The following is a 12,609-nucleotide window of genomic DNA, read 5'->3' as shown; positions in this document are numbered from 1 at the left end:
TGAGTTCAAGGGGTGGAGCACAGTGGCTAGGTTTGGCAGGAATCTGTTATAGTAATCAACAAATTCAGAAAAGAACAATTGTGACAAGCCCTTTAGACTTGGAGCGACCATAACTGCATGAATTTTCTCTTGTATGTCAATGGTGTGACCACTGTAATGTTTGGTTTAAAGGATTCTCATGTGGTGCAATGTGCTCTGAGCCCATAATCTTCTGATCTTTTTAAAACTGTCTTGAGATTGTCATTCTTACTGGTAACTGTACAGGCAGTCCCCGAGTTACAAATGTCAGACTTACGAACAACTCATAGTTACGAACAGCCTGCCACTAAGCCTATTATATTGAAAATTTGAGCTTAATACAGTTGTTCATAATAATGAACGAACGCACTACGTTGTGATGCTCATGAAAACATTGCACGGCTTCAGCGGTTTGTTGACTCGAGGAAGGGGAATGCCGTCCGCCATTTTAAGTTGGATCACGTTGCTGTTAACATCGTGTTGAGTGTGTAACTTTGTATTTGGCTTAAGTTTTTCTCTTATTTACTATGCCTCCGAAGCATAAATCTGATGCAAGTGCTGGTGATGGATCAAAGAAAAGGAAAACGATTACGATTTAAAATAAAGTGGAGATAATAAAGCAATTGGAAAGAGGTGAAACACCATCGGTCATTGGAAAAGCATTAGGGCTACAGTTGGTCAACGATCGGAACAATTTTAAAGGATTAAGTAAGAATAATGGAGCATGCGAAAGGCCCTGGCCAGCTGAACACGACAATTATTACTAAGCAACACAGTGGTTTAATTATTGAAATGGAAAGGCTATAGATAATTTGGTTAGATGATCAAAATCAGACGAATATTCCTATTAGCCTTACTTTACTGCAAGAAAAGGCTTGAAGCCTTTTCAATGATTTAAAAGCTGCATATACAGCAAGCAAAGTTGATTGTGATGAAGAATTTGTTGCGAGTAGTTCAATTATTTCAAATTGAGGGCAAATTTACATAGTATTAAAGTGCAAGGTGAAGCAGTGAGTGCCAATGTAAGTGCTGCAAGTGATTATCCTGAAATGTTTTAAAAAATTATTGAGGAGGGATGTTATTTGCCAGACCAAATATTTAATGTAGATGAGACTGGCTTATTTTGGGAAAAAAATGCCTGAAAAGATTTACGTTTTGAAAGAGGAAAAAAGTGCACCAGGGCATAAGCCATTGAAGGATAGGCTAACGTTACTGCTTGGGGGTAATACATCCAGGGATTTCAAGCTCCAGCCCTTGCTTGTGTATCACTCCCTAAATCCAGGGGCACTTCACCGTATCATTAAGGCATCTCTTCCTGTTATTTGGAGGGCAAATTCAAAGGCTTCGGTTACAATTGCCATCTTTGTAGATTGGTTCTTCAACCATTTTGCTCCTGCTTTTGAATGTTATTGCTTGGCCAAGAAAATTCCTTTCCAGATTCTCCTTGTGCTTGACAACGCACCCGGACGTCCAAGCACTTTAGATGACCTTCACCCCAATGTAAAGGCCATATTTTTAGCCCCCAACACCACATCGCTACTTCAGCCAATGGATCAGGGAGTCATAGCCTCCTTTAAGGCCTATTATTTACCGTGGACCTTCTCACAAGCAGTCAGGGCTACCCAAGATGATGTGATGAGCTTAAGGGAGTTCTGGAGGGATTATAACATCTATGATGCCATCAAAAATATTGCTGATTCTTGGGATGAAGTGAAGCAGTCAAATATGAAAGGAGTGTGGAACAAATTGTGCCCCCAAATCGAGCATTCTTTTCAGGGGTTTACAGCCTACGACATTGCTGAAGCCAGGCAAGCTGTGGTTGATATTGGTAATCAACTACAGTTAGACATCAGTGAAAATGATGTCATAGAGTTACTTGACTCCCATGCTGAAGAATTGACTAATGAAGACCTTATGGAACTAGAACAGCAGATGAGAACATTTGAGGAAGAAGAACACTGGGACCTACGAACTCTGGAACCGAAAAAGTTTGTAACCAAAAGAGTTAGCTGAAGCCTTTCGTCTCATTGAAGCAGGACGGCAAAGTTAGAGGAGTTCCTAGGTCCCAGTCTTCTTCTTCCTCAAATACTCTCACCTGCAGCTCGACAAGAAGCTCAGGGACCTCGGCCTTGATACTGCCTTACTCATCTGGAGGAGAAGGATGCTTATGTAAGAATGCTATTCTTGGACTATAGTTCCGCATTCAACACCATAGTTCCCTCCAGGCTCAGCAAGAAGCTCAGATACCTCGGCCTTCATCCTGCCTTGTGCATCTGGTTCAGAGAAGTTCACCAAAGTTTACCGTGCAGTTACCGAGGACCTCAACTGCTACAAGGCTACTTATGACGAGAATAAGAAAAGCTCTGTACAAGCCAAGTAGATGCATTGAAGCATCTACTTCAAGAAATTGACTCCAGTAGTACCCCCCTCCACCCAGCAGCAGAATCAAACCCTGAATCTCCAGCACTAGGTCCATCATAACGTTACCTCATGAATGCCCCTTCCACTATGCAAGACACCAATGGAACCATATGTAGTTACATTTATTATTATTGTTATTATTATTATGTACTGTATTATTATGTTTAAGATGTTTTAGTGTAGTTGGAAGTGTTTCTTAACTGTTTTATATGCATAGAAAGGTAAAATATATACTATACTAAGACAACCGTTTGACTAACTGATGCTGAATAATACCGGATGTACCTGTTCAGAGTTACATACAAATCTGACTTAAAGACGGACTTAGGAACAAAACTCGTTCGTAACCCGGGGACTGCCTGTAATGTCATCCAGGTAACACTGAGTGCCAGTAAAGCCTTGTATCACCTAGTCCACAGCTTTCTGCCAGAGTGTAGACCCAGCTGCTACTCCAAAAATTACCCTATTGTTGAGATAAAACCCTGTGTGAGCATTTATGATTAGAAACGCTTTGGACTCTTCTTCCATTTCCATCAGTAGGTAGACTTCAGCTAAGTCCACTTTACTGAAGTGTCTCCCTCCAGAAATGTTTGCAAAGATACCCCCTACCCTGGGCAGAGGGTTGATCTATTTTCAGTATTGAGTTGATGGTTACCTTAAAATCATCACAAATCCTATCAGACCAAATTTCCTTGGTTAGTGGGACCAATGACATTGTCCATGGGCTCCACTCAACCTTGGAAAGAATTCCTTCAGACCCATGCGATTTGGATCACTGTCTGCTTTATCAGAGATGATATAAAGAACAAGACGGACTTCGCAAAACTTGCGTGTGGCATTTTCATTTTGCACTATTTTACCCTTGATATGTTTCAGTTTTCATGAACACTACTGTGACACCATTCAGTACCCTTTTTAATTTGCTTTCCTGTTGTATGACTTGTGGCGAGTGCTGCATACCATCGCAGACTTCAAAGCCAAATGAAGTGGTGCCGCCAACTATGAGGCCTCTCTCATAGATGATCAGTCGCTTTTACGCTCAACTCAATGTTGCCAACACTGAGCCTCTGAGGAGAGCTGACAAAGTCATCAACCTGTACCTTGGTCATCTCTGAAGCTGAAGTACGCAGGTGATTCCAATGAGTGGACAGTCGCAAGGCTCTGGGACCGACAGCATCCCAGGGTGAGTACTCAGAGTGTGCGTGGCACAACTGGCTGGTGTGTTTGCAGGCATTTTTAATCTCCCTCTCCCAGAGTCGGGTGCCCTCCTGCTTCAAAACATCCACCATTGTCCCTGTACCAAAAAAGGCCAAGGTAACATGTCTGTACAACTGGGGTCCTTAGTACTCACCTCAATTATAAGCAAATGCTTTGAGAGGCTGGTCAAGGATTACATCTGCAGCTTGCTAAACACCCACACTGGACCCTCTGCAATTCACCTACCAACACAACCGATCGACAGATGACACAATAGCCACAGCTCTACATACCGCCCTTCTGGAGAAGAAGGATGCTTATGTGAGAATGCTGTTCTTGGGCTACAGTTCAGCATTCAAATCATAATTCCCTCCAGGTTTGACAAGAAGCTCGGAGACCTTGGCCTTCATCCTGCCTTGTGCAGCTGGATCCCAGACTTCCTGTCATAGCACCAGTAGATGGTAAGAGTGGGCTCCCTCACCTCCCACCCCTCTGACTCTCAGTACAGGAGCCCCTCAGGGCTGCGTACAGAGTCCCCTCCTTTACTCCCTGTATACCCATTTCTGTATCACCGCCCACAGCTCTAATCTTCTCATTACATTTACCAATGACACTACATTTATTGGCCTATTCTCAAACAATAACGAAGTGACCTACAGGGAAGAATTTATCTCTCTGACACAGGTGTGTCAAGAAAACAACCTCTCACTCAATGTCGCAAAAACAAGGGAGCTGGCTGTGGATTACAGGAGGAATGGAGAATGGATCTGGGACTGAGAGGGTGAACTGCTTCAAGTTCCTCAGAATCCACGTCTCCGAGGACCTCACAGGGTATGTACACATCATCTCTGTGGTGAAAAAGGCACAACAGCACTTCTTTCACTACAGACGGTTGAGGAAGTTTGTTATGGGCCTTAAATCCTGAGAACTTTCTAGAGGGGCAGTACTGAGAGCATCCTGACTGGCTGCATCACTGCCTGGTATGGGAACTGTATTTCCCTCAATCGCAGGACTCTGCAGAGAGTGGTGCGGACAGTCCAGTGCATCTGCAGCAGTGAACTTCCCATGATTCAGGACATTTACAAGGACAGGTGTGTTAAAAGGGCCCGAAGGATATCTGCAGGACCTTTTATGCCTCTCAAACTCATTTTGCAGAATGAATGAAGCACTTGAACTAGTATCCAATTCTATTTTAGTTAATTTGCCATTCATTTCTGGTGTAAGCCATATTACTTGTTCACTATTAGTTTTCTCAGTGTTAATCTCAAGGTACACAATCATGTATCACTTTCATCCTTATCAGATTTTTCACCAAGAATGCAGATTAGTTCACTTTTTGAAACTACAAATTGACTTCTTAGCTTTGTATCTTCCCTGTGCAGACCATTTATTCTTGACTGCCGACGTTACTTTTTGTATGTGACTTATTTTATTGCATTTAAAGTTTCTCTTTTAATCTGCTTTGGTTTGATGTATGTGAACCACAATAGTAACATAAGTTTTTGACAAGGCTGGTTTCTGTTTAGACATTGTAATTTCATTCATACTCATTTTCATTCATATCTGCAACTCAATTACATCTCTGTCTGTTGTTTCCATCGACACAGCAATTTCAAGTGCTTTATAAATATAAGTTATGGTTCAGTTCGGAGCCATTTCTGAACGCTTCCTTTAAAATTTCTACAAACTAAACAATCACTTAGTGTATCATGAGGACTATTACCATACTGACAATACTAGATAAACTCTTCAATTCAGCCAATGTTGACTTGGGCTACGTCCACACTACGCCAGATAATTTTGAAAACGCTGGTTTCGGGTAAAAACAACAGGCGTCCACACTAAGTGTTTTTCAAAATATCTCTGTCCACACTAGACGGATATTTGGGCAAATCTCCTCCTACTGGGCACGCGCAGGACACAAAGAGAACAAGCGAAGAGGAAACGATATACTTGGTGCGCGTTTGTCCAGTTACAGACTAGAAAAACTTTAAAGGAATTGCTCTTGGCTCTCGCGCAGGAGGACTTAAAGCTAAAAAAAAATAAATACTGGAGTGTATGGAGGCAACCGACAGGGAGTTCACAGACAGTATGACCCGGCTGACAACGAACATTGAAAAACTGACTAACTCTGTTGCATTAATAAAGCACCGTGTTAAATGTATAAAACATGTCTGCTTCAGTGTTATCTTGTATTTCCATACGATGTTACATTAGGCTGTTACACATCTATTGTCAGAGAAGTACTTGCATAAATAGGTAAACCACGTTGGTTCTTGATCCTCCAAAATATTCCGCATGGAGTTTAAACTGGAGGTGGCAGAGGGTGTTTTCTGCCCTTATCTTCATACAAGCAAGGACAGAAAACAGAGCAAAGTGAGTACACTTATTTATTCAGTAAGCTATGGGTCAAAGTATTTGGTGAGTACATTTCTAACTCTTCTGGCTTCAGTCTCGTTGCCGTCTGTTCTGAAATGGTTAGGTTCTACGAAGCACAGAATCAAATATCGCTGTGATGATTGTACGCTCTAGTATCAATTGTTTGGTGACAATAAAGTAGTACTGTAATAATAATAAGAATAAGAATAATAAGAAGAAAACAATGAAATGCCGGGCTGCCGCCATCTATTCCAGCACATCATGACAGGGGTTTAAAAAGCTCCAGTTACCCCGTACACACTGCAACGGATATTAGGCGTTTTCGGATTTATTCACTCTGGAGATGGTTTCTGAAAATCTCCATTTTCGGGGGCTGAAAACGCTGTTGTTGCTGTGTTGTTTATTCGCATTTTTTTAGTTCAGATGTCTTGCTGTGATTCAGCTGGTTAGCAGCCGTCTCAGGCTCATTTTAAAATACCTCATCACCAATGCTATGTTTCATAACTGCAGAACATTAAATTAATTCAAAGGAAGATATGGGTGTACAGGATTGTGGATCTAACTTCATGTTTACTTTCATCCTCCATCGCTCCAAGAAGAAAAGGCCGAGTTCACTCAACCTATTCGCATAAGGCATGCTCCCCAATCCAGGCAACATCCTTGTAATCCCCTCTGCGCCCTTTCTATGGTTTTCACATCCTTCCTGTAGAGAGGCGAACAGAACTGAGTACGGTACTCCAAGTGGGGTCTGACCAGAGTCCTCTATCTTCTTCTTCTTTGGTTGTCCATTGAAATCCAATGACGATGTCCACTCCTTTAACGGTGAGATCTTTGATGAATATACAGTCCTATCCTGGACCCACAAGCTCTATTGCAGGTGGGACATGTATATATAGTAGTGGTGGCAACCATGGCTGCATTTCTCCTGGCTCTCTTCTACTGTCTTCTGGTTGTTCTTTCTAGCTCCAGAATACGAACCCCGTCCCTACACAGCTGTTGCCAAGTGGTATGGTCACAGCAACCTCCTCCAGGTCCTATATACAGTAGCCGTAACATTAACTCACGCTCTTAAACTCAGTCCCATGGTTCATGAAGACCAACATACCATACACCTTCTTAACAACCCTGTCAAACTGTGCAGCAGCTTTGAGTGTCCTATGGACATGGAATCCTAGATCTCTCTGATCCTCCACACTGCCAAGAGTCTTACCATTAATATTCTACTTTGTCTTCAAATTTGACCTACCAAAATGAACCTCTTCACACTTATCTGGGTTGAACTCCACCTGCCAATTCTCAGCCCAGTTTTGCAACCTATCGACATCCCACTGGAACCGTTGACAACCCTCCAGACTGTCCACAACACCCCCAACTTTTGTGTCATCAGCATACTTACTAACCCACCCTTTTATTTCATTATCCAGGTCATGTATAAAAATCACAAAGACAAGGACTCCCAGAACAGATCTCCACTGCACACCACAGGTCACCTTCCTACATACATAATACGAACCATCTACAACCACCCTTTGCCTTCTGGGGACAAGCCAGTTCTGGATCCACAGAGCAAGGTCTCCATAGATCCCATGTCTGTTAATTTTCTGAATGAACCTTACAAGGGGAGCCTTATTAAATGTCTTACTGAAATCCATATATACTACATCCACTGCTGTACCTTCATTAATGCGTTTTGTCACATCCTCAAAGAATTCAATCAGGCTCGTAAGACACAATCTGCACTTGACAAAGCCATGTTGATTGTTCCTAATCAGAGTCCCAATTACAATCATCCTACAGCCATGATTCAGCAATAGTGCAGCAAGATAATCCACCTTATTTCTTATACTCCATGCATTGAGATATAGCACTTTGACTACTGGCTATATTTGCTACCTTTTTTGATTCTACACCCCTAATACACTGATACTTACCCAGCCAGACACAATTATGTCCTAACTGTTTTGACATCTGGCACACAGTTAGTATCTTCCACAGAGAAGAATGATGCAAAATTTTCATTTAATCATGTGCCATCTCCTTGAAACTCATTATTATATCTCCTGCCTCATTTTCTGGCTATATCACTCTCATTTCTATTTTATTTTTACATACTTGAAAAAGTTTTTACTATCCACTGTGATATTGTTTTCTAACTTGCTTTCATATTTCATCTTTTCCTCCTAATGATTATTTTAATTGTTGTCTGTAGCGTTTTAAAAACTTCCCAATCCTCCACCTTCCCATTAATGTAGGGAGAAGGAAGAAAAAGATAATAAAGTTGTTTGCACCATCAGGGATAAACAGAGAGTAAGAGGTGGAGAGTTTCTTAAATACTTATACTTATACTTTATACTTTATTGTCACCAAACAATTCATTCTAGAACGTACAATCATCACAGTGATATTTGATTCTGTGCTTCCCACTCCCTGGATTACAAATATTAAATGTTAAAAATAGTAAAAATTAGTAAATATTAAAAATTTAAATTATAAATCATAAATAGAAAATAGAAAAATGGGAGGTAGTGCAAAAAAACAGAGAGGCACGTCCGGATATTTGGAGGGTACGGCCCAGATCCGGGTCAGGATCTGTTCAGCAGTCTTATCACAGTTGGAAAGAAGCAGTTCCCAAATCTGGCCATAAGAGTCTTCAAGCTCCTGAGCCTTCTCCTGGAGGGAAGAGGGACGAAAAGTGTGCTGGCTGGGTGGGTCATGTCCTTGATTATCCTAGCATCACTGCTCTGACAGCGTGCGGTGTAAAGTGAGTCCAAGGACGGAAGATTGGTTTATGTGATGTGCTGCGCCGTGTTCACAATCTTATGCAGCTTCTTTCGGTCTTGTACAGGACAACTTCCATACCAGCTTGTGATGCACCCTAGAAGAATGCTTTCTAGGTGCATCTATAAAAATTAGTGAGGGTTTTAGGGGACAGGTCAAATTTCTTTAGTTTCCTCAGGAAGTAAAGGTGCTGGTGGGCCTTCTTGGCAGTGAACTCTGCTTGGTTGGACCAAGTCAGGTCATTTGTGATATTGACCCCGAGGGACTTAAAGCTTTTGACCTGTTCCATTTGCGTACCACCGATGTAACTTGGGTCATGCGGTCCGCTACTCCTTCTGAAGTCAACAATCAATTCCTTCGTCTTGCTGACATTGAGGGATAGGTTATTGTCTTCGCACCATGCCACCAGGTTCTTAATTTCCTCTGTGTACTCAAACTCATCATTACCCGAGATATGGCCTACAATTGTGGTGTCATCAGCAAACTTATATATTGAGTTTGATGGAAACTTGGCTACACAATCATGGGTGTACAGTGAGTACAGCAGGGGGCTGAGTACACAGCCTTGTGGGGCACCGGTGCTCAGAGTGATTGTAGAGGAGAGCTTGTCCCCTATTTTTACAGCCTGGGTCTTGTCTGTGAGGAAGTTGAAGATCCAACTGCAGATCTGAGTGCTAAGGCCCAGGTTACGGAGCTTAAGAATCAGTTTATTTGAAATGATGGTATTAAAGGCAGAGCTGTAGTCAATGTAAAGGAGCCTCACGTATGCGTCTTTATTCTCCAGGTGTTCTAAGGAGGAATGTAGGGCCAGAGAGATGGCATCTGCCGTTGACCTGTTGCTCCAGTAGGCGAATTGCGAAGCGTCGAGGTTGACCAGTAGGCTGTGGTTGATGTGTGCCATAACCAATCTCTCGAGCACTTCATAGCAATTGATGTCAGAGCCACAGGTCAATAGTCATTCAGGCATGCCACCTTGCTCTTCTTCGGCACCGGGATTATCGTTGCCTTCTTAAAACACGAGGGGATCTTAGACTGAAGCAATGAGCAGTTGAAGATGTCAGCAAACACTCCAGCTAGTTCACTGGCACAGGCCCAGAGTTCCCGTCCTGGGACGCCATCTGGGCCCGTCGCTTTCCTTGGATTTATCTTCAGGAAGGCCCTTCTAATGTCCTCCTCAGTGATGATGAATCTCGATGCCACCAGGTCGGGTTCATCCGGAGGGAGCGGGACACTCCTCTTCTGTTCAAATCTTGCATAGAATACGTTAAGTTCGTCAGGAAGAGAAGCGCCACAGTTATTGATATTCCCAGCCTTTTCTTTGCACCCAGTGATCTCATTTAGACCCTGCCATAGTCTACTGGCATCCCTCTGGTTAGCCTGGGCTTCCAACTTGGCTCGATATTGCCTCTTGGCGCCCTTACTGGCTTTCCGGAGTTCACACCTGGATTCCTTGTAGCGACTGGTATCCCCGGACCTAAAAGCTGCAGCTCTAGCCTTTAAAAGGGACTTGACCTCATAATTCATCCAAGGTTTCTGGTTAGGGAATACCCGGATCGTCTTGCGAGACACATAGTCCTCCGTGCATTTCTAAATAAAGTCCGTGACAGCTGAGGCATAGTCATCGAGGTTAGCTGCCGAGTCCTTGAATACTAACCAGTCCACCGATTCAAAGCAGTCATGGAGGACCTCATCCATTTCCTCTGTCCAAGACGACACCACTTTTGACACCGTGACCTCCCACTTCAGTTTCTGTTTGTAAGCCGGGAGGAGGAATACGGTCTGATGGTCTGATTTTCCGAAGTGAGGTCGTAGGACGGAATGATAGGTATCCTTGACTGCTGTGTGAGGGAGGATAGGCAGATAACAGAGGCCAAGAGCAATCAGACCAAAAATATAGGGGACAAGGAAGAAAAAGATAACAAAGTTGTTTGCTCCATTAAGTATAAATAGAGGGTGGGAGGTGGAGATTTTCTAAAATGCATCCATTTTAATGCTAGGAGCATTGTAAGAAAGGTGGATGAGCTTAGAGTATGGATTGATTCCTGGAAATATGATGCTGTAGCTATTAGTGAAACGTGGTTGCAGGAGGGGCGTGATTTGCAACTAAATATTCCAGGATTTCATTGCTTCAGGTGTGATAGAATAGGAGGGGCAAGAGGGGGAGGTGTTGCATTGCTTGTCAGAGAAAATATAACAGCTGTGCTCTGGCAGTATATATTAGTGGACTCGTCTAGGGAGGCTATTTGGGTGGAACTGAGGAATAGGAAAGGTGTAGTGATGCTTACAGGGGTGTATTATAGACCATCTAATGGGGACCGAGAACTGGAGAGCAAATTTGTAAGGAGATAGCAGATATTTGTAGTAAGCACAAGGTTGTGATTGTGGGAGATTTTAATTTTCCACACATAGACTGGGAAGCCCATACTGTAAAAAGGCTGGATGGTTTGGAGTTTATAAAATGTGTGCAGGATAGTTTTTTGCAGCAATACATAGAGGTACCAAGGGGCAGTGTTGGATCTCCTGTTAGGGAATGAGATAGGTCAGGTGACAGATGTATGTGTTGGGGAGCACTTCGGGTCCAGTGATCACAATACCATTAGTTTCAATATAATTATGGAGAAGGATAGGTCTGGACCCAGGGTTGAGATTTTTGATTGTAGAAAGGCTAACTTTGAGGAGATGCAAAGGATTTAGAAGGAGTGGATTGGGACAAACTGTTTTATGGGAAGGATGTAATAGTGAAATGGAGGTCATTTAAAGGTGAAATTTTGAGGGTACAGAACCTGTTAGGTTGAAAGGAAAGGTTAAAAGTTTGAGAGAGCCATGGTTTTCAAGGGATATTGGAAACTTGCTTTGGAAAAAGAGAGATATCTACAATAAATATAGGCAGCATGGAGTAAGTGAGGTGCCTGAGGAATATAAAGAATGTAAAAAGAATCTTAAGAAAGAAATTAGAAAAGCTATAAGAAGATAAGAGGCTGCTTTGGCAAGTAAGGTGAAAATAAATCCAAAAGGTTTCTACAGTTATGTTAATAACAAAAAGATAGTGAGGGATAAAATTGGTCCCTTAGAGAATCAGAGTGGACAGCTATGTGTGGAACCAAAAGAGATGGGGGAGATTTTGAACAATTTTTTTTCTTCAGTGTTCACTAAGGAGAAGGATATTGAATTGTGTAAGGTAAAGGAAAAAGGTAGGGAAGTTATGGAAAGTATGATGAGTAAAGAAGAGGAAGTACTGGTGCTTTTAAGGAATATAAAAGTGGATAATTCTTCGGGTCCTGTCAGGATATTCCCTAGGACCTTGAGGGAAGTTAATGGAGAAATAGCAGGGCCTCTGACAGAAATATTTCATATGTCATTAGAAACGGGATGATGCCGGAGGATTGGCATATTGCTCATGTTATTCCACTGTTTAAAAAGGGTTCTAAGAGTAAACCTAGCAATTATCAGCCTGTGAGTTTGACGTCAGTGGTTGGTAATTTGATGGGAAGTATTCTTAGAGATGATAAATATAATTATCTGGATAGACAGGGTCTGATTAGGAACAGTCAACATGGATTTGTGCGTGGAAGGTCATGTTTGAATAATCTTATTGAATTTTTTGAAGAAGTTACTAGGAAAGTTGACGAAGGTAAAGCAGTGGATGTTGTCTATATGGACTTCAGTAAGGCCTTTGACAAGGTTCCACACAGAAGGTTAGTTAGGAAGGTTCAATTGTTAGGTATTAATATTGAAGTAGTAAAATGGATTCAGCAGTGGCTGGATGGGAGATACCAGAGAGTAGTGGTGGATAACTGTTTGTCAGATTGGAGGCTG

The 12,609-nt window shown here is 42.3% G+C and overlaps 1 pseudogene; it reads left to right on the top strand.

The window, feature by feature from the left end:
* Positions 1 to 735: 735 nt before the first annotated feature.
* Positions 736 to 2,031, top strand: LOC134341071 (tigger transposable element-derived protein 1-like; annotated as a pseudogene).
* The last annotated feature ends 10,578 nt before the right edge of the window (positions 2,032 to 12,609 follow it).

This window comes from Mobula hypostoma, chromosome Y, assembly GCF_963921235.1.
Source record: "Mobula hypostoma chromosome Y, sMobHyp1.1, whole genome shotgun sequence".
Taxonomy (NCBI): domain Eukaryota; kingdom Metazoa; phylum Chordata; class Chondrichthyes; order Myliobatiformes; family Myliobatidae; genus Mobula; species Mobula hypostoma.
Note: the sequence above shows the minus strand (reverse complement) of the source record. Positions and strands in the feature narration are given on the sequence as shown.